This window comes from Panthera uncia, unplaced genomic scaffold, assembly GCF_023721935.1.
Source record: "Panthera uncia isolate 11264 unplaced genomic scaffold, Puncia_PCG_1.0 HiC_scaffold_1934, whole genome shotgun sequence".
Taxonomy (NCBI): Eukaryota; Metazoa; Chordata; class Mammalia; order Carnivora; family Felidae; genus Panthera; species Panthera uncia.
In genome coordinates this window covers 1-21,277 of record NW_026058618.1, presented here as the reverse complement: position 1 = coordinate 21,277, position 21,277 = coordinate 1, and the positions used below count along the sequence as shown (strand labels likewise).

The window sequence follows — 21,277 nt, the reverse complement described above, 5'->3', positions numbered from 1 at the left end:
AAAAGAAAGAAAGAAAGAAAAGAAAAAGAAAAAGAAAAAGAAATAAAATATGAAGGTGATTGGAACTCCTACTCAAGGCTTACAAAACTAAGATGTAGGTTCTCAGAGTCCACAGGAAAAATGTCATGATATGTAGACTTATTTGTAGCCCCAACCCCAGAGACAGTCTCTTGTTGTTTTTTAATTGTAAAAATAAATAGGGGCCTGGGTGGTGCAGTTGGTTAAGCATCCAACTCTGGATCTCAGCTCAGGTCAGGATCTCGCAGTTTGTGAGTTCGAGCCCCGCATTGGGCTCTCTACGTGGATGGTGTGGAGCCTGCTTGGGATTCTCTCTCTCTCTCTCTCTCTCTCTCTCCTCCTCTCTGCCCCTCCCCAGCTGTGTTCTCTCTCCCCCTCTCTTTCTCAAAATAAATAAATAAACATTAAAAAAAAAATAAAAAAAATAGCAGAAAAAAACGAACAAAAAAAATTTACACAGAACCCAGTCACTTAACATGCCACAGTTATTTGCTTTGATGGCTTGGTTTTAACTTACTTGAGGTGCTTCTGACTTAAATATAATTTAGATATTTGAAATCTAAATAACCATTATTATTGACCAAAAAACTGGCAAGTTTGATCAAAATCCTTAAGACACATAAGAGGCTTCTAAAGAAAATTTCCTGTTATCCACTCATTTCTAATTTATCTAACACAGTGAGTCAACATCTCTTTCAGAAGGGATTTAACACGAATTACAGGAATAAAGATACAAATGAACAAGTTGACTACTCACTATTGTGTAGATGGGTGGCTCTCAACTCGAAGGCAGATTTGCTTCCCAGGGAACATTTGCAATGTCTGCAGACATTCTTGGTTGTCACAAGGAGAGAGGCTGGTACTGGCTCCCAGGGAGTAGAGGCTAGGGATGTTGCTCAACATCCTTCGATGCTCAGACTGCTCTTCCCTAAGTCCCCACAATAAAGAATTAAAATTCAATAGTGCTGAGGGTGAGGAACTGTGGGACAGAAACTGTGAGAGAGATAAAGAAGCATGAGGCACAGTTACTATTTTTTAGGAATTCACCAACTAAAGCATTTTTAAAATGCATAACAGAAATAGACTTTAATCTTCCACGTCTTTCCTTGTTCTGGTCCCTGTTTCAGATTCATGGAAAAGACAGGAGTCCCGCCATGCTCCTGAGCCAGGCATTCTGGGTAAGGCCCGAGCGGCAGAGCCTGGGGCTGAGGCGACGGGCGTGACTTACTATGGTTGGCAGCCACTGGAATCTGCACTCTTCTCAGGGTGACAGTGAACGACTAGACCCATTTTCCCTTCAGGTGGTCCACAGCTCTGAGCCCACCCGAGAACGCCAGGGCCGTGAGACGCAGCCCTGATGGAGGAAGATGACAAGAGTGGGTGTGACCGCAGAGCGGCACTGTGGCTGCCTCCAAGTCCAGTCAGCTCTGGGGAGCCTCTTTCCTGTTTGTCTGTGGTTCTCACTGTCCTCAGGCTCCTAAGTCCCCCGCGTTCCATCTGGCACCCAGAACTGCAGCTAATACCCTGGGGCCAGCCTGGTGCTCTGTCATCTCTCTGCCACATTCCACAGGTGGGCCTTACCTACGGGGACACATTCCTGGGTCAGGTCTGGCACACGTTAGACTTCTCGAAGCCTGTGTACTATGGTATTGTGGTGAGAAAGGATAGTCCTTGCTTCTAGAGAGGCTTCTCCAAGTATTTAGCGATGAAGCAATATGATGTCTGTGATTTGTATCAGAATCATCTGGAAGGTGGGCATAGGGGAGAGGGGGTGAGGTGACAGAAAACAAGGTTTGCCTGCGCCCAGGGTGGGGGCTCAGTCGATTAAGCTTCTGACTCTTGATTTCAGGCCAGGTCATGATCTCAGTTTATGAGTTTGAGTCTCATGTCAGGCTCTGTGCTGACAGCAGAGAGGCTGCTTGGGATGCTCTCTCTCCCTCTTTCTGCTCCTCCCTCACTCTCTCTCTCTCTCTCAAAATAAATAAATAAAAAACTTAAAAAAGAAAAAAGATTTGCTGTGAGCCCTGGGTGATGTCCATGGGGGAGTACTGTACTTTTGTGTCTGTTTGGAATTTTCCATAAAATCTCTATAAGCCACGTTTGACCCTCACAGCAGGGCAAGGCACAGGGTAAGTGCCAAGTCTGTGAAGGGACCTTCCAGTTTTCTTTCAGAGAGTGTTATTTGATTTCATTCCTGACTGCAGGCTTGGGTTTGGAATGAGACTTTTTATTTTTTTAAACTTTACGTATTTTCAGAGACAGAGCGTGAGTTGGGGAGGGGCAGAGAGAGAGGGAGAGAGAATCCTAAGTAGCCTTCACACTGTCAGGATGGAGCCGACAAGGGGCTTGAACTCACAAACCATGACATCCTGACCTGAGCCGAGATCAAGAGTCAGACGCTCAATGGACGGATGCACCCAGGAGCCCTGAGAGTTTTTAATATCATCCTGTGTATGTGGAAGATTAGAGCTCCTGTCAGGTAGATGGGTCTGGGAGGAAGGGCTGGCAGAGTCGGAGAAGAGGGAGGATAGAGGGAGGGTCTGTCAGGATGTGCTGGTGAGGATGGGATAGACCACCCCTTAGGACTGCCCACCCTGAAGCAGGAGGGTCTGGTTAAACGGGGGAGGGTGAGTCGGCCTTCAGGGTTTCAATGTGGGCCCTGGGCAGAGACAGTGAGCAGATGGTGAATAGGGGATCGGATCAGAGGAGGACTCTCATGTTTTAAACCTGCCGACAGTAACACAGAAACAGGCAGCCGAGATCTCACAATCTGATGTCCTTCCCATCCTGGGGTCCTCTGCACCTACACTTTGTGTGCAAGGGGTGGGGGAGTTTGACTGTGGGGCCTGTCTCATAGACGGGGGAGCAGGAAGGTACTCAAGAGCAGCACTCTCGTCCGTTATCTATCGATGTGCAACAAACCAACTCCAAACTTAATGGCTTAAAACAGTGAGCATTTTGTTGCTTCTCAGGCTCAGCGGGGCAGTTCTTGGGCTCACTCGTGGTTGTAGTCAGGTGGCACCTGGGGCTGCAGTCACCTGGAGGCTCCTGGGGCCCGAGAACAGTTGGCCTCTCCATGTCATCTCAAGGCATCTGCTTCCCATATGGCCTCTGCGTGACATCTCCATGTGGACTTTTTGGCAGAGGAGCTCAGCTTTTCAACATGGAGGTTCAGGTCTCCCAAAAATGTCACAGGTGTCACAGCAGAAGCGCTCTCAGGCTTGGATTGGTCCAGCATCACTCCTACCACCTTCTGATACTCAAGCAGTCATGAGCCAACTCAGGCTTGAGGGAAGGGAAATAAACTTCACCTCCCGATGAGAGAATGACGAAGAATTGCGGCCACCTTTAATCCCCTACAGGAACCCTATTTTGGAGTCTGCTTGGAAGAAGGCGTGAGCTGCAGTCATATTAAGCGATGCCACCTTGTGGGTGGGGGAGATCCCAGCATTGCTATCCCTTGTTCCTTCCCCATTTTGTCGTGGGGATGATTGTAACATCTTTAGATGCTTCTCTAGACCTCATGTCATCATTCATGAAGTGGTGTCACGATGAACTTTCTCTGGGACCAGTGCTGGGGCTACCACCTCACTGTTCTTGAAAGTCATTCACCCAACATGACTCTGGAGCCAGAACTTTCCTCACATGCTGGGGGCCTCTTCTGTGACAGCATGGCCACAACCTGGCCTACCTTGGTCTGTTTGGGCTGCTATAACAAAAATACCATAGACTGGGTGGCTTAGACAAAAATCACCTATTTCCCTTAGTTCTGGAGGCTGGCAAGTCCAAGATCAAGGTGCCAGCAGATCTGTGTATGGCAAGGTCCTGCTTCCTGGTTCACTGATGGCCATCTTCTCGCTGTGTCCTCAAATGGAAGCAGTGGAAGAACCCTCTGGGATCTCTTTATAAGGGCATTAATCACCCAATCGCCTCCCGAAGGGCCTATCCCCAAATGCCAAGTCCTGGAGATAAGATTTCAACATGCGAATTTTGGGGGGAAAAAGACATTGCCTATAACCTGGTTCTTTTACTCTCCTCCTTCTGGACCCACAGAAAGGAGGCCTTTAGGGCATGGGAATGAGAGCCTGACTCAGCTTTAACTGAGTCTGCCAAATCATGGGTCCAGTGGGCAGCCAAGGGGAGCCTAGGGGAGACAACATAACAGAATACCTTCACGTGTCAGCATCTGCTTAATCTTCCTGCAAGCCTGTGAGGACGCTGTAGCTATCAGGTTAAACATGGACCTTAAGGGCACGTAAACAGTCGTAGTGGAGTCAAGGGTCAAGTCCAGGTTGGCCTGACCACTGCACTCACCCTCTCCCCGCAGTCCTGAGTCACAATCCCCCTGGCTGCCCTTTGGGTGGGCAAGGAGGAGGATGTAGAGAGAACCGGCCCTGCTCTCATGCCTGGACTCCTCGGGGATGCCCTTTCCTTAGTTACAAAGAGCCTTGGCTTTGGTTTGCTACCCGGGACAGATGTTCTCAATTTTCAAGCAGCGAACGTGTCTCGTTTCACCTTACCTTAATCAAGTTATTTGGGTTCTATCCACAAAGTGTCTGGGGATTTGGATAAATGGGAAAGGGTCTGTGCAATGAATGGCTCCTCTGTCTGCTGGCTCTGGAGTGGCCGACCCAGGGGCTTCACCAGGGGGGCAGAGGGGAGCAGGTCGCTCTGGCTCCTGGGTCTGTAATTGAGATTTGACCTGTTTCCAAGTCCGTATGTCCTGGAGAAATCCTTCATTCTCTCACTCTCCTCAGGTTCCTGGCCACCACCCCATCTGTCCCAGTGCCCAGGTGGGAAATGAACACTTCAACATGCTGGGCTCAGCCCCGGGCTCTCTCCCTTCTCTGCCGCATTCCACACACAGGTGGGCTCTGCTGGGAGACATTCCTGGGCAGAGCTTGGCTGGATAGCATTAAAAAAAGTCTCTGAAATACACTTATATTCAAAACAGGACTGGAGGTGGAGGTGTGGAGTGAGGTCGGGTTGATTTGCAATGCTTTCTTGGAGAGATTGATTTGGTTTCAGTTGTGAGCAGAAGAACGCTCTGCAGCCCTTGTGGGGTTCCCCTTACTCTGCAAGGATGGTGTGTGTTGGGGGTTCTCATGCCCCCCTCCCCCACTTAGCCCCTTGCTAAGCACAACTGGAATCAGCAAACACCAGGAGGCATAAAAAAAGCACTTGTTGATTCAAGGTAGTAGCTCCCAACCTTGGCTGAATGTTAGGGATCTCCTGGGAAACTGAAAAGCACGGATGCCAGGCTCCCACCCACAGGTACTCTGACAAATTGGTCTGGAGTACCATCTGACGAGAACTCTCCCACGTGACGCCAACGTACAGACAAGGTGGCAAACTCCCACTCTGATGTCCTTTCCTTCTCCTCTGCCAGCCCTGCTGGGACCTGTCCATGCCTCAGCTTGGGGGCTGCTCGTATGGCTGTCCGTGGTGTTGCCTCTTGTCAGCTTCTGGGAGCTGGTCACACTCTGCTAGTTCCCAGTGTAGTCACACAGTGTGACCTGCAGAAAGAGGATCTTAGTTGGAGACAGCCAAAGTGCCTCCCATCCACAACCATGGAGAGTCAAAGGCTACAACTTGTAGTGTCTGTAGATGGTTCAGGAAACTGCAGCAGAAGGGGTCACATTCCACATCTAATCCATCAGCAAATCCTGTTGGCTCCATCTTCAGAACATATTCAGATTCTGACCACGTCTCACCACCTCCACTGCTCACCCAGGTCCCTGTACCATCATACCACCACGTCTTAACTGTTGCAGCGAGCTCCTTAACTGGTCTAATTTCATCCTGGGCCTTCCATGGTCTCTCAATATGGCAGCCCAAGTGCTCCTTTCAAAATGAAATTCAGAGTACGTCACTACTGTGTCAGAACCCTCCATTGGCTTCCAGATTTACATCCTGTAAAATCTGAAGTCCTTACCATGATCTATAAGGCCCAATATAGTATGGGATGTGATATCTCTCTGGCCTTATCGTTTGACACTCTCCCCTTGTTCACTCCACTTCAGACATATCGGTCTCCTTGCTGTTTTTCAAGCTTGTGAAATCCGCTTCCACCTCAGGGCCTTTGTACATGCTATTCTCTCTGGCTGGAATGCTCTTATCTTTGATATTGGTGCAGCCCAGGACCAGGACCTTACTTCCTTCAGGTTTCTGTTCAATTGTTGTCTTATCAGACTCAGGTTTCCCTGAGTACCTTATTTAAAATAGCGCACCCCCCCCCCAACCCAACCTTAACTCTCTTTTATTTTTATTGTGAGAGCTTATTACTACCTGCATATTTTCTGTTTATTTTTGGTCTTGCCACTAGAATGTGTGTTTCATAGAATAAGTTCATCGTTGTATCCCAGCCTAGGATAGGGCCTGAAACATAGCAAGTGCTCAACAAATATTTGAGGCGAAGCAGTGGCAAAGAAGATTCTTGGGAAATCCTCTCTGAAGATCCTGTGACTAGGCTTTGAAGGACTGAGAGGTGGTCACATGGGGGATGGAGTGGGAGGGGGTTTCCAGCAAAGGGGACAGCAGACACGGTCAGTCAGGAGCTATGGCAGACTACAGTGAGGGGCATGGGTGGACCATCTGGAGAGGAGGCTGGAGGAGCACTGTGTCCTTGAGGGGCGTGGCACCTTGCTAACTCAGTAACCTGCAGGGCTTCCATGAGGCTGGGACGATGGAAGTCCTGCGCAGCCCGGAAGAGGTTCTGCACAGAGAGGAGGTTTATTGCGATTACTTAGTTGCTGTTCCTGGTTGATACCACAGGCCACATAACCTCCGAGTTTAGTCTTCTTAGAACCATTCATAAACCACGGAAGTCTTCCTAGCTAGGGCTGGCCTGAAGTGAAGGTGGATGGAGCTGGGGTGGGTTTGAGAGGAGCAAGGTTTTCCTGCCTCCCCTAGGCTCCTGTGGCCTGAGCTGGCTGTGGCTGACTCAGGCTTGGGAACCTCCCTGAGATCCGTGAGCAGAACTCAGTAAGACCCCGAGTTACCTGGAGAAGTGGCGTGTTAGTAATTAGCACATTGCCAGCTAGCTCACATCAGACACTGAGGGAGTACAGCTTGGGAAAGGGAATGAAAGAGATGTTTGGTTTGTGAGGAATTGAATGGAAGACTAGGTGGGGCTATGTGGAGAGCTATTTGGGTATAAATGGAGTCACCAGAGGATTGGGTTGTGTGTTCCCGAACAAGGTTAGGCAGCCCCAGCACATTCACTGCCATCTATTTCTCCGGTGATAATAACTTTCCTAATTAACTGCTAGCACCAGGTGGTGTTAGGTGCTTTACACCCAAAACTACGGAAAGATAGTAATACAGTTGAGGAAATGGAGGTATGAGAAACTTCCTTGAGAGGGGGGTAATGTGAGTGAAAATGGTGGGGTCAAGACCTCTGGAAATCCTCCCCTCCATAAAAGCCCTGACAGCACGGGCAAAAAAAAAAAAAAAAAAAAAAAAAGTCAGAATTAATTGTTTCAAAATTCTGCAAATTAACTAAAGACTTGCAACAATCAGAGAATATATTTAAGAAAAGTGGCCGAATCTTACTAAGAACCATGAGCTTCGTGGTGCTTTAACTTGCCCTGTTACAGCTAGTAAACAAGCTCAGCAAGACGGGAAGATGAAAGTTCACCATCCAAAACTCAGTTGTATTTCTGTCCTTGAGCAGTAAACAATCTGAAAATAAAATTGAGAAAATAATTCCGTATACAATAGCATCAAAAAGAAGAAAATGCTTAGGGATAAATAAATATACACACATACACACTTAGGAATAAAAATTAAAGACGTGCAAGCCTTAGACAACTGAAAACTATAAAATATTGTTGAATGCAATGAAAGAGGTCCTCAAGAAATAAAAACTCACCTTGTGTTCATGGATTGGACAACTTAATATTGTTAGACGGCAATACCCCCCATTATGATCCGTAGATTCAAAGCGATCCCAACTAAAATCCCAGCTTTTTAGTAGGGATTTTAATGACAAGCTGATTCTAAAATTGATATGGAAATGTAAAGAACAGCAAAAATAATCTTGAAAAAGAACAAAGTTGTAGGATTCATAGTTTTCAAAACTTACCACAAAACTCTACCAATCTAGACTTCACAGCAGTAGCATAAGGATAGTCATATAGATCATTAGAATAGAATTAATGGTCCACAAATAAACCCAAACATTTACCGTCATTTACTTTTAGACAAGGATGCCATGATAGCTCAATTGGGAAAGAGCTGTCTTTTCAACAAGTAGTGCTGGGAAAACTGGATATGCACATGCAAAAGAAAAGTTGTACCCTATTTCACACAAAAATTAACTCAGAATGGATCAAAGGTGAGAGGTTAAACTATGAAACTCTTAGAAGAAAATGTAAGCATGAATTTTCATGACTTGGGATTAGGCAATGTTTTCATTCTTTTTTTTTTTAAGGTTTTTTATTTTTATTTTTAAGTAATCTCTACCCCCAGCATGGGGCTTGAACTTACAACCCAAGCTCGAGGGAAGTATGTTCTACCAACTGAGCCAGCCAGGTGCCCTGGCAATTTTTTCTTAGATATAACACCCAAAGCATAAGCAACCAAAGAAAAGATAGATAAATTGGACTTCATTAAAATGAAAAACTTTTGTACTTTCAAGGACCCTTATTGAGAAAATGAAGGCAACTCATAGAATGGGGGAAATAATTGCAAATCATATATCTGATAATGGTCTAATATCCAGAATATATAAAGAGTTCCTACAACTCAACAACAAAAAGACAAATATCCAATTAAAGAAATGGGCAAAGGATTTGAACAGATATTTCTCTAAAGAAGATATACAAATGGTTATAAGCTAAGAAAAAGATGCTCAATATCATTAGTTATTAGGAAAATGAGAATCAAACCCACATGAGATACCATTTCACATCCACTAGGATGGCTATAATCAAAAAGATAGAAAATAACAAGTGTTAGAAAGGATGTAGAGAAGTTGGAACCCTCATATTGCTGGTGAGAATTCAACGGTGCAGCCATTTTGGAAAATAGCTGCCCAATTCCTCGAAAAGTTAAGCATAGAGTTACTATATGACCTAGCAATTCTACTCCTAGAGAACTGAAAACATGTCCACATAAAAGCTTGTACATGAATGCTCATAGCAGCATTATTCATATTAGCCAAAAAGTGGAAACAGCCAAAATATCCATCAAGTTATAAATGGAAAAACAAAATGTAGTATGTTGAGACAATTGAATAATATTTGGCATAAAAAAGAGTGAAGTAGTGATCCATGATACAACAAGGATGACTCCTGAAATCATTATGGTAAAAGAAAGAAGCAAAAAAAGGTCCCATGAGTATGAATCTATTTGCATGAAATAATTCAGCATAGGCAAATTCATTGAGAAAGTAGATTACAGTTGCCAGGGGATGGGGGAGGGGCAGTGGGGAGTGACTACTAATGAATATGAGATTTCCTTCTGGGGTGATGAAAATATTCTGGAATTAGGTGGTGATATTTGCACAACTTTCTGAATATACTCCAAACCACTGACTGAATTGTATGCTTTAAAAGGGTGAATTTTATGGTATGTGAATTGTATCTCAATAAAAAAAGTGTCTTAGAAAACTTCCCTAGGACAGAAAACTAGTTAGTATGGTAGTCATGATTTGAATCCAATGCCCAAGAGCTTAAGGACATTTGTTGCCAAGTCCTCTGTGCCTTGGTAAGCAGCATGTAGTCCCTTGGAACCGACTCGGTTACTCACAGAAACATGGTTTCTGTTGGGTGATGTGGTGTCTTCTGGGCACAGCTACCTAGATGTCTCCTCGTCACCAGGGGCTGACCTGGACACAAATTCATGTTCAATACCACACAGCATACTTGCCTCTCCCACTTCCAATATTTTGTTATAAGGTCAAGCTTGGGTGTCTGATTTATTCTTCTCTTGGGATGACATCTTTCCCTGTGGTTCCTCATCTCTCATGTAAATGGATTAGGGGTGGGCCTATGCTGCCACTCTAGCAGATGTGACAGAATTCCTGCTTAAACTAAAGCTTAATCTCTATCTCTGCTACAATATTGTTATTGTGGGTGCTAATCTCCTTTCCTTTAGGTATTTTGTTGTTATTATTTTTGAGAGAGAGAGAGAGAGAGAGAGAGAGAGAGAGCGAGCACAAGTGGGGGAGAGGGTTAGAGGGAGAGAGAGAAAGAATATCAAACAGGCTCCATGCTCAGCTTGGAGCCCAATGTGGGGCTTGATCTCACAACCATGAGATGACTCAACCGAAATCAAGAGTTGGGTGCCCAACTGACTTAGCCACCTAGGCACCCCTATTTTAGGTATTTTAAATAGGGTAAATTTTCTTCTCTTCAATCTATCCACCTACCCACCCACCACCCCATCCATCCCTCCCTCCCTCCCTCCCTCCCTCCATCCTTCCATCCATCCATCCATCCATCCATCCATTCAATTTGACCAATCCATGTTGTGCTAGGCTTTTTCCAAAGCAACTTGCTGAAGCACAGATTTGTCTAGGTTTAGGAACATGTGCCAACTGAGTTTTTCTAAGTCTTCTAGTGATTTGTGAGTTCAGGGGGTTGTCTTTCTGGGTTGTGTGTAGGCTTGAAATGCTTGGCGGCCATGATGATCAGCCAGGGGTCCCAGGCAGCCTCACAAAGGCAGAAATAATTCTGATCCTTCCTGCTGATTTTTTTCTTCTTTTCTTTTCTTTTCTTTTCTTTCTTTCTTTCTTTCTTTCTTTCTTTCTTTCTTTCTTTTCTTTTTCTTTTCTTCTTTCCTCCTTCCTCTTCCTTTCTTTCCTTCCTCTTCCTTCCTTCCTTTTTTTTCTTCCTTTCTTTCTTCCTTTCTTTCTTCTCTCTTCTTTTCTTCCTTCTCCTTCCTTCCTTCCTTCCTTCCTTCCTTCCTTCCTTCCTTCCTTCCTTCCTCTTCCTTCCTTTCTTCCTTCCTTCTTCCTTTCTTTCTTCCTTCCTTCCTTTCTTTCTTTCTTTCTCTTTCTTTCTTTCTTTCTCTCTCTCTCTCTCTCTCTCTCTCTCGCTCTCTCTCTCTTTCACAGAGTTCACAGAGCAAGCCATTTTCAATAAAAGGGTTTGCAAATGTAAAATTTCCTCCCCGAGGGCTCCTTCTGCATGGCACAGACCTTTCATCACTAACCCAACTTGTAATCTTGGGTAAAAGAAGGTTCTCCACTCATTTTCAAAGAGAAAAAAAAATGCAAAGCAAAACAAAACAGACATATCATGAAGTCCTCCATGTAATGAGGTTGCTCTGTTGAGCTGTCATTACTCTGGGCTCCAGGAGGGCCTGGCCTTCCACCTCACCCTGGCCAGTCAGGGCTGGAGTTAGCCAACTGGACAGCCCAGAAGGCCACCCTGGAGGCTCTGAAAGCAGGCTGTTTTTCAGGGCTGGGCCTCACTTAGAAACTCCTGGCTGGTCAGTAGCAGCCAAGGATGGGAGAAGAGTCCTGTCAGAACTCCCATCTCAGCTACCCCTTGGAACATTCCAAATTCAGGCTTTTGCTCAGACCACTCTTACCCCTGCCTTCCCCCAAAACTCCCGCACCTCTCGGCTCATAGAATCTCGCTCATCCTCGAGAGCCAGTAGGAGTCCTGCCTCTGGGACCCCAGAGCCTCTGCATCCTACAACTACTCATGCAATAGCAGTTTATGGAGCAGTTTTTCAGGGCCAGGCTAAAGACAGATAAGACTGGATCCTTGCCCTTCCCACAATAAGGAATGTAGATGTGGAAACAATTATGGGACAGCATACTAAGCACTCATAGCTATTCCTACTGTCTTTTAGGGTGCCATATGCGCTTCTCTCGCCCTCAGGCAGCAAGTTGGCCTTTTCTTTTCCCTTTTAGGGTAGACTGGTGGTCTTTGCTTTTTAAATAAAATGAGAGGGGGAATGGTACCTGTCTCATGAAGTTGTTGTGAGGGTTTAATGAGTTTGTTTATGCAAAATGCTTAGGAGGTGACTGGCACATGGAAAATGCTAAATAATAGTGATCTATTATTATTTCGTGTAATAATAATAATAATAATAATAATTTTTATTATTCTCCCTGCATGTGACAGAACATGGCACCTTAGGCATAGCCTTCTAAGACTCCTCAGTCACTGCTTCCAGAAGGGTCCGACTGAAAGGGAGCCATTCTTTCTTTTTTTTTTTTACATTTTTTTTAATGTTTATTTTTGACTGAGAGAGAGAGACAGAGCATGAGCGCGGGAGAGGCAGAGAGAGGGGGGGACACAGAATCTGAAGCGGGCTCCAGGCTCTGAGCTGTCAGCACAGAGCCTGATGCGGGGCCTGAACTCATGAACTGTGAGATCATGACCTGAGCCAAAGTCGGGCGCTCAACCAACTGAGCCACCCACGCGTCCCGGGAGCAATTCTTTCAAGGGCTATCTGAATACTTAGCTGAGTTGGGGGTTCTTCCCTGGATTGAGGAAGGGGTACAGGCCAGGAAGACATCCAGATGGACTCACTATAGTCTTTATTTACTCTTAAGGAGAGAGAGAGAGAACATGAGCATGGGGGGTGAGAGAGAGAGAGAGACTGAGAGAGAGAGAGAGAGAGAGAGAGAGAGAGAGAAAGAATCTTAAGCAAGCTTCACGCTTAGCACAGAGCCCAATGCAGGGCTCAATCCCACAACCTTGGGATCATGACCTGAGCCAAAGCCAAGTATAGGACACTCAATTGACTGAGCCACCCTGGCGGCCCATAGTCTTTATTTTTAATACAGTTCTAGCACTAACAGCCTCCTGGACAGATGCCTGTGGCTGCAGTGTGAATGGCTTGGGGCCACTCCTAAGAAGGGCCATTTTGTCTCCCCCGGAGACAGGTGATGGCAGAGCCAGGAGACAAACTCTTGATTGCAACCACATCTGCAAATAGAGAGCGTGGGCTCTGTGCTGTCCTGGAGGGACAGAAAGCCCTGGAGCTGAATGGCCTCCCATCACTTGCCCCCAGACCCCAGACCACTCTGCTTTTATTTTCCTGTATTTGGTCCCCACTTCGTTCACCCTGATGGAGAGGATGCTCTGGGCTCTCCATCCATTCTGAGGTGTTTGACCAGACCAAAGAGTGTCCTGGCCCCCAAAGTTGGTCAGAGTCCCTCACCTCCCAAGGGGCCACGTCCCTCTTGGGAAAATGCCACTTGAACTGGATAGCACTTTCTGTTTATAAAGTGCCCTCATTATTTTATCTCGATCTTCACATACACCCCGAGATATATGATTATTATCCTCATCTCAGAGGTGAGAAAACAGTGCTCGGAGAGGCCAGAAAATGCTTCTGAAGTCATGGGGACTCTGCCTGCCCCATGCAGAGGGGGAATTTGGAGTTTCTTGGCCTGGCAGGAATGGATCTGACTACAGAAACTGGGGTGAGTCTTCTCATCGTCTCTGCCTTCTGTGCTCATCCTGTTGTTCATCTGACTTATGTCATATTTTCAGGGTGCCAGCCACGTGGCCTTTCAGTCAGACCTTGCTGGGATAGTCTCATTGAATGATGCCCAAATGACAGGACAAATGAGACTGTCATGAGGAGGAGCTGAAGCGGTTTTAAGAGAGACACTGATGTCATGGTTTCTAGAAGCCCTTTGGGAATGGCAGTAATGAAGTGGGGGGGGGGGGCGCGGTCACTGGCGGGCTCAGGAAATGCAAAGCTGTTTCTCTTTAAATGTGTGGTGATGGATGGTAACCAGACTTACTGTGGTGACCATTTCACAATCTATACATCTATTGAATCATTACGTTGTACACCTGAAAGTAATATAATGTTATATGTCAATTATACCTTTATTTAAAAAACTGGTTCTCTTTCGAAGAGGAAAAAAGTGAGCCGTCTCAAAGAAAAACAAAGGAGCTTTTATCTTTAAGAAGCCATGCTCATTTTTCAAAGGTACCTGATTTTTTAGCGCTAATAATACGACGTAAGTGTTTTTAAAGTTTATTTTTTTTTTTTGAGAGAGACAGAGAGACAGAGAGAGATTCAGAGCATGAGTGGGAGAGGGGCAGAGAGAAAGGGAGAATCCCAAGCAGGCTCCGCACTGTCAGCTCAGAGTCCGACGTGGGGCTCACGAACCATGAGATCTGACTTGAGCCCAAACCAAGAGTCAGGGGCTTAATCCACTGAGCCACCCAGGCATCCCAATATACAAATGTTTTTAGAAACTTAGACAATAGCTTCTTCCAAAAGTCTGAATTACAGACGCTTCAGAAAACTCCCCAGTGTAAGTATGCTCAATACTCTCCTTGTACGGGAGGAACATTCTGGGTTTGAGAGGCTCACGCTGATGTCATTCCAGTCCTTACCAGGAAGGCACTCAGGAATTTCTCAGCTCCCTCCTCAGGACCGTCCCCAGGGCTTGTGGAGCAGCCTTGTGGGGTGTGGACCAGGCCTGCTCCTGCAGGGGAGGGAGGTGGCTTCCAATAACGGTTGTGGCCTCTCAGGGGTTTAATTCTTTTTTGAAAAGCCTACAGCACAGGGTAAAAGTCCGCTTGGCAAATTGGAAAAAAAAAATCTGATTTGTTTACTTCACCAGAAACAAGGCCCGGGTGCTGTGAGGCAAGTGCCCAGTGGTGAAAGGCCTTGCTGGGGAATTGCCTCCCTGACATGTGCATGGCTCCTGACTCCCGTAACCCAGATGCCAGGAGGGTGGAGCTTCCACAAGACGGAGGGCGAAATGCAAGTGGAAGTCTGGGTGTCTCTAAAAAAGCGGGGCTTCAGAGGACCAAGCCAGCGTCCATCCACACCTGACAAAGCCTTCACTGAGCGCTCTCTCAAGGGGACGGAGAGGCCACATATGCAGCCCCAAGCAAGAATGTCACCCCCAATGTGTGCATGTCACATGCCTGCACGCCATGTCCTGGGCCCAGGCTCCTGCTTGGGTGATGCTCCAAGCTGCAAGCGCCCCCACCCCCTCCCACTTCCTCACCAGTCACAGGCCCTGTCTGGAACCTTCATCTCAGCTGGGGCCTGGACGAAAGCATGTGAATGAAGGAATTCAAACCAAGATGAGCATGATGGATAGCCTCTCAGGGCTATTTGTATTTTAAAAGAGAAGCCCCTCTCTCTGGGAAACGCCACTCTAAAGACAGACTTCAGATGTCAGGGGGCGAGGAGCCAGGCCAGCTGCATGGGGCTGTATTCCAGCCAAGTGACTGACTGCCTGCTCTCAGGCGGTCTTGTGGAACCGCCACAAACTCCCACCTTTGCAGACTGCGTGCCCATTCCCGTCTCCACTGAAAGAGATTCTTTCGTCCGGGCACTACGTATCGAATAGCAGATCTTTGTACTTGAGGCTGCAAGGTATGGACATGCACATTCTATCTGCTTTGAAAACAGTTGTTCAAAAACATAGAAGCCCCAGAGGACACTTTTCAGATAAAAATCCCTTTGTCAACTGCAAAATAAACAGGTATATTTTCCAGACCGTGTGTCAGTTAACTAAGGAAGCCCTGACCCTCCCAGGTATCCCTTGTCATCTGCCCTCTATTTTATGTGGAGAATACCCTGCCATCTGAGCATCCTGGTTGCCGTGGAAACCCTCAGTGTCCTCACCAGCCCTGGGTTCTGTGGGAGCTGCCCCCAGGAGCCAAGGTGAAGGCTGGTCAGCAGGCTGCTTCCCCACTGTTGCCATTTGATTTCCACTGGGCCCGCGTGTGCTCCTTTCTGGGCCAGTGTTTTCAGGGGCGATACGGGCCAGAAAATATTTTGTAAAAGGAAATGGACCAACTAGCTTTGCTAAGACTCACTCTATTCCTGGAGCCCTGATGATAGAAGACTTCTTAATTAGTGTTGGAATGAAGAAGTAAATAGTGTCATTACATTGCATCAGTATTTGTTAATATAAACACATTGCACGTAAAAGGCTGCCTTTAATATCCTGAGTAAATATACTTATTTTTCATTTAAATTTGTAAGGCTTCATGTATGGTATCATGGGACCAATTATACAAAGTACTCTTGACAGGCTCATTCTTTTCTTGCCCCACTGTGGCGTGCATAAAGAGACAGACCCTTTGGGATGTTCAGACAGACATTTTTCACAGGTCAAACTCTCGCTACCATTACTAATGCTTCAGGGCTGCGGGGAACTTTAATAAATCCTGATATTCTGAAACTCCTTTGGGATCATACCCACCATCTCTGGGGTCCGAGTTTATTGACAAATACTGATTTTTTTTTTTTTTTTTCAGGGTAAAAGCTGGCTGCTCCAAAGCACTTTCACAAAGCCGGTAAGAAGAGGGGAGCCTCAAGGTGACTCTGGCGCCTGCCAGGAGGAGGACCTCGGGTGGTGGCTGAGGTTCCTTAGAGAGGACGTGTCCCTTGATGAGATTTCTTAGAGACGAACATGACGTTCCCACCACGATCCGGATCCAAACCCCTTTAAAAGAGTGTTCTACTTTGCTCCCCGTGGCCAAATACCACAAGCACTAGTCAATTTAAAAATTATGTAACCCTGGCATTCCAGAGCTGACGTGCCTGGCTGCAGGAACAGACGCAGTGTTCGAAGGTGAAAGCCCCAGACGGTAGCTCAGTGTCAAAAAAGAGTGTCAAATCATTTTCAGCTTGAGAGGTTTGCTCGGCAAGCATTTTTTCCCCTCTGGAGGAGATTTTTGTTTACAGGATTTAACAATTAAAAAAACTCACACACACAATTGCGCATTGTTCAGCTCGGGGCACAAAGGTCAGCTCTCGGCACCCAGTAGTTTTCCAATTCCTGATCCTTTTTGATCCACTGGGCAGATCAGCAGATACGGAGTTTTATTTTAAGGTAGCAACATGCAAAGTAAGAGACAAAGGGTAGAAATCTTGTGAATTACTATCCAACAGAAATACCCGTCCAGATGATGGGGGAAAGCTTGCTTGTCCAATTCTAATGATGTCTTTGTAGCTTTTAGAATGCATATTCAGTTGTAACACTGTATTTTTGGGTGCTAAAATCCTCTGTATAATTGGAGCTGTTTGTGGGGTTCAGGCGACAAAAATACATGAAAATGATGTTGTTCTCGTAAGACACGTGAGGGACAGAGTCAATTGCTGTATGAGATATAGAAAGAGGGACTATAGTGTTAGAGATAATTTTGTTCAACTTTTAAAATTTAAATTTGAAGTTAATTTTAAATAGGTGAAGCAATTCAGACCCAGAAGTGACAAGCCCAAGTTCATACAGGTAGCTAAGCAGCATCTAGAACTTCCTTTCTACTAATTGTACTTACTTAGAGTCTGTAAATTCTCCCACCACAAGATGGAACACTGGAATTCCTTTCTATTACCTGCAGGACTCTTGCCACAGCCAGTCTTAGAAAGAAAGGTAAAGGAAAGGCAATGGTAAGAACTTTATGATATGACCCTAACCAGAAAGTGGGAGCAAATTAGATGCTTCATTGAACAAGCCAGATATGTTACTGGTTGGAATAACTTTTTAAAAGTGGACATTTTATTGTTTAAGATGAAAAAGTTATATACAACTTACTAAATACAAGTGGACATTTGGCTGTTCTTTGATGCAGTTCCAGAAAAAAGTTTTCCAGGCAGGAGATGTTGGCTGACAACTTGTGGAATCTGAGGTGCCTGGGTGGCTCAGTCGGTTAAGCATCTGACTCTTGGTTTCGGCTCAGGTCATGATCTCACAGTTTGTGAGTTCAAGCCTCATGTCGGGCTCTGTGCTGATAGCAAGAAGCCTGCTTGGGATTCTCGGTCTCCCTCTATCTCTGCCCCTCCCCCCTTATGATCTCTCTCTCTCTCTCAAAAATAAACATTCAAAAAAAAAAAAAAAAAAGAAAAAGAACTGTGGAATCCCTCTCATAACTGCCACTGTTGGACCACAATGGAGACACAACCAACAGGCCGCCACCCTCTTGCTCCTCTAGTCCTACACTTCTCTGTTTTGTTTGAGGAGGAATTTAATTCTGGCTGATCTGACAGGCACAGGAAGGAGCCAGGCAGAGAAAGGGTTGAAGGCTCTGGAGCTGCCCTTTTAAGAACACTGACAGTGGTGTCCACGGAAAACTACTTCTAAATGGCTTTCAAGGCCCTCGAGTTTGTTTAGAGAAAATCCCGCTGGCACCGATGGATTTCTCCTCCTCTGACAGTTCACAGGAAAGGGCGTAAAGAATTAGATGATTCATTCCACACATGTGACAGCCTCACGTAGTCCCGCTCTGATCCACTTCTTGCGGCTGTGTTCGAGGTGCCTCGTGTGTGATGAGGTCATCTCGCTGGGGCACACAAAAGATTCCAGGGGGAATACACCATATACTGTGGCCATTCATGGCGTTCATTCCTCCTGGCTGCTCAGGGGTAACAATGAACCTTCTCAGCATTACAGGGCTCACTACGGAGACAAGCTGGTTTAGATGCCTTTCAGTGGAGCTCCCTCCCTGGGGCAAACAATGCATTTATTATAATGTCTTGGCCCCAAGAAGGGCCTGGGAACAGCACGGAGTGGCCTACAATTAAGTACATTTCATAATAAAGGCACAAACTTCTTAGGTATTCTAAGAAGTGAAAATAAACCCTTCTCATCTCCTCTCTTGGCCACCCCCCCTCCCCCCACCCCATCATCTCTCCCTTTTACAAAAAGGCAAAGTCAGGGGTTACACGTTTGTTTGTTTGTTTGTTTGTTTTAAATAACAATTGCAAGGATGTCTGGCCAGTGAGGAGAGGTGAATTAAATTACAGGAGAACATTCTTCCCATGTGAAGGAAAACTGGCCTCTGCTCACTCAGGTAGTCAGGGCACAGGCAGGATTTGTTACATGGCCATTGTGTTAATGATTCTCGGATTCTGGTCCAAAGCCTTTGGGGGCTGTGACTGTCCTCAGAGGGGCACTCCTAGGGGTTAAGCTGCCACTTGAAGGGGCACTTCCTCAGTTTGCTGCTGAGCCCAGGAAGGGCTGGTTAGAGATGTCCCTCCAGCAGTGTCTTGTGTCCTTGCTCCCCACATCCTCCTCTGAGTGCCCGGATGTGTGCAGGTGGCTTCTGAGTCCCAGGGAGAGGAAGACAGCTCTGTGAACTGTGGTCAGGTTGCAAGAACAGAAAGGAGTCAAGGCAACGAGAGCTCGAGTACATCACTAGGGAGGCCAGCACAGCCCAGCTCCGCCCCTGCCTGCCAGTGACTGAGGCCCGTTTTCTTGAACTTCTTTACACCTCAGTTTCCTTATTTATCAAGGAGGATGTGAAAAGTATGAATAGTCAGTAGTCCGGTATTGGGAAGTGACTTACTTTCCTCATCTGTAACATGAGATAAAAAAAAGAAAAAAAAATGCTTCTATTTTACATGCATCTTTGTGAGGATTGAATGGAATGATACATGAAATCGTTTAGCATACATACCTGGTATGTGGTAATAATCAGTAAGTGCTACCGGCTGCTGTTGTTGTTATTATTACTGTTATTAATGCAATTACATTTTTAAAGGTACTCGTTGGATTGAAACTGCATGGCTGGATGATTCAGCACACAGAGCAAGTATCTGGCCGGAAAAATAAGAGAAGCTATGCAAACTCATTGGGCAGGATTGCACTGGAAATCTAATTACTTTTATTTCTTTGACAACTGATGGGGAATGGAGGGTGGTGGAACAAATGGGTGATATCTTTTCTTCTCTACAATTGATTAAAAAGAAACGGATCTGTATAATTCCATTACATATGGGTAAACAGGGTAACCTCATTAACAAGACTAGTTTTTCCAACTCATGACAAGAAAGCACGCACACACTGGTGCCCCCTGCAATTTTGACTTTGCATCTCTAGCTTCTTAGGTGCTTGCACAGACCCTGACTTTGGCTGTGGCATTTGATTTTAAACAAAGGGACAATGAGCCTGTTGGTAAATGAAGGTCAGCCCAAGAGTAGGTGGGAATGAGGTACACTTTGAAAGAAAAGAGGAGTCTTGACAAAAAAAAGCATATATATATATATATATATATATATATATATATATATATATACACACACAGCTAAAGAGATCTCCAGTTACCATTCAATTCAAACATACCGCCTTGTTTTTACTTTGCTTTAAGTAAAAACATAAGTGTTTGTTGTTTTGAACATTACATTTTGGACACCAAAATACGTGAGACTTGTGAGAAGCACTGGAAGAACAAGAGGAAACAGGAAGTTCAAGGCAAGACATCCTTTATCCTTCCACGCTGGCAGCATGGAAAATGGGAGGTTTGCTCTTTATTATTTAAAGAGTCTTTAAAAAGTCAGGTGGGAAAGACAGCAATGCAGGGATCTTTTGATTCCTTTTGGCTTTTGCCAAGAGAATGGAATTATTGAAAAAAACCTGTTTATAAAATATGTCTGTTAGAAAGCTTTCCAGTGAGTTACATACTATAAAATCATTGTCTTCTGGGCAACCAAGAGTGGAGAAGAAAATACACTTAATTACTGGATAGGAGCAGGTTGGGTGGGTTTGCACAGACTTGTAACTCAACGTCAGAATACGGCAACTAAAGCTTAGTTTGATGGGGTCGCTTCTGTTACCTCAGGTGACCAGATGTTAAGGCAAAAGCAAGGAATTCTCTTTCCTTCAGGTTTCTAGATATAAACCAAGTACCACAGTTCTCAAACCACTTTCCTTTAACCCTGACCTTTTATAAAATGCAGGTCAACTCACTTCCCTGTGAACCCATCAACAGTTGTCGGTTTCCATGCACAAACCTCCCTCTGGCTGCTTTCCTGAATTCGGATTGCTGAGCAAGCGCAGGAGGACCCAGGAATGCCAGAATTATCCAGTCATTGCAAAGGTTCCCTTTATAGATGTCTTCTTTTCTTCAGAGTACTCTTTATCCCTATCTTATTTCAAATCCCGGGGGCACCAGGGTGACGAAGGGCACGTCTCAAACAGTGGACAACATGGTGGAGGTGAAGATCTGTTGTAAAATCTGAGGGATGTCCTTGGTATCCATGGCAACGAAAGACCGGCCAGCTGGTAAAGTTCTCTGAAGCCTGCCAGGATGGAAGGGGAGAGAAAATTACCATTGCAAATCGAGGCTCCCCTTCCACCTCCTGCCCCCACAAACCACAGTGTCCCGATGGTTTCTTAGGAAAAGAAGTTTTTACTTTCTAATACCTTGCCCCTGCCGGCAATTGAACTGGCTGTCACTGGGCAGTGAAAGGCTTGGAAAAGCAACAAAACAGAGCGAGGCACACTGAAAGCAGTGAACCCAGAGAAAGGTCTTTTCGGCGAGAAAATCAGTTAATTGGAAAAGAAGAAATTTCCTTCCTTTTATTA

General features: G+C 45.6%; 1 long non-coding RNA gene across 2 annotated transcripts in view; it reads left to right on the top strand.

Annotated features, from left to right (window-relative positions):
- LOC125917501 (uncharacterized) overlaps window positions 1-20,747 on the top strand; it is a 21,633-nt gene extending 886 nt beyond the window's left edge. The window contains exons 2-5 of one of the 2 annotated variants that reach the window (XR_007456208.1): window positions 1,146-1,196; window positions 1,320-1,588; window positions 16,230-16,268; window positions 20,650-20,747. This is a non-coding gene — a long non-coding RNA (uncharacterized LOC125917501). The remainder of the gene's footprint in view (window positions 1-1,145; window positions 1,197-1,319; window positions 1,589-16,229; window positions 16,269-20,649) is intronic. The other variant, XR_007456207.1, reaches the window with a different exon arrangement.
- The last annotated feature ends 530 nt before the right edge of the window (window positions 20,748-21,277 follow it).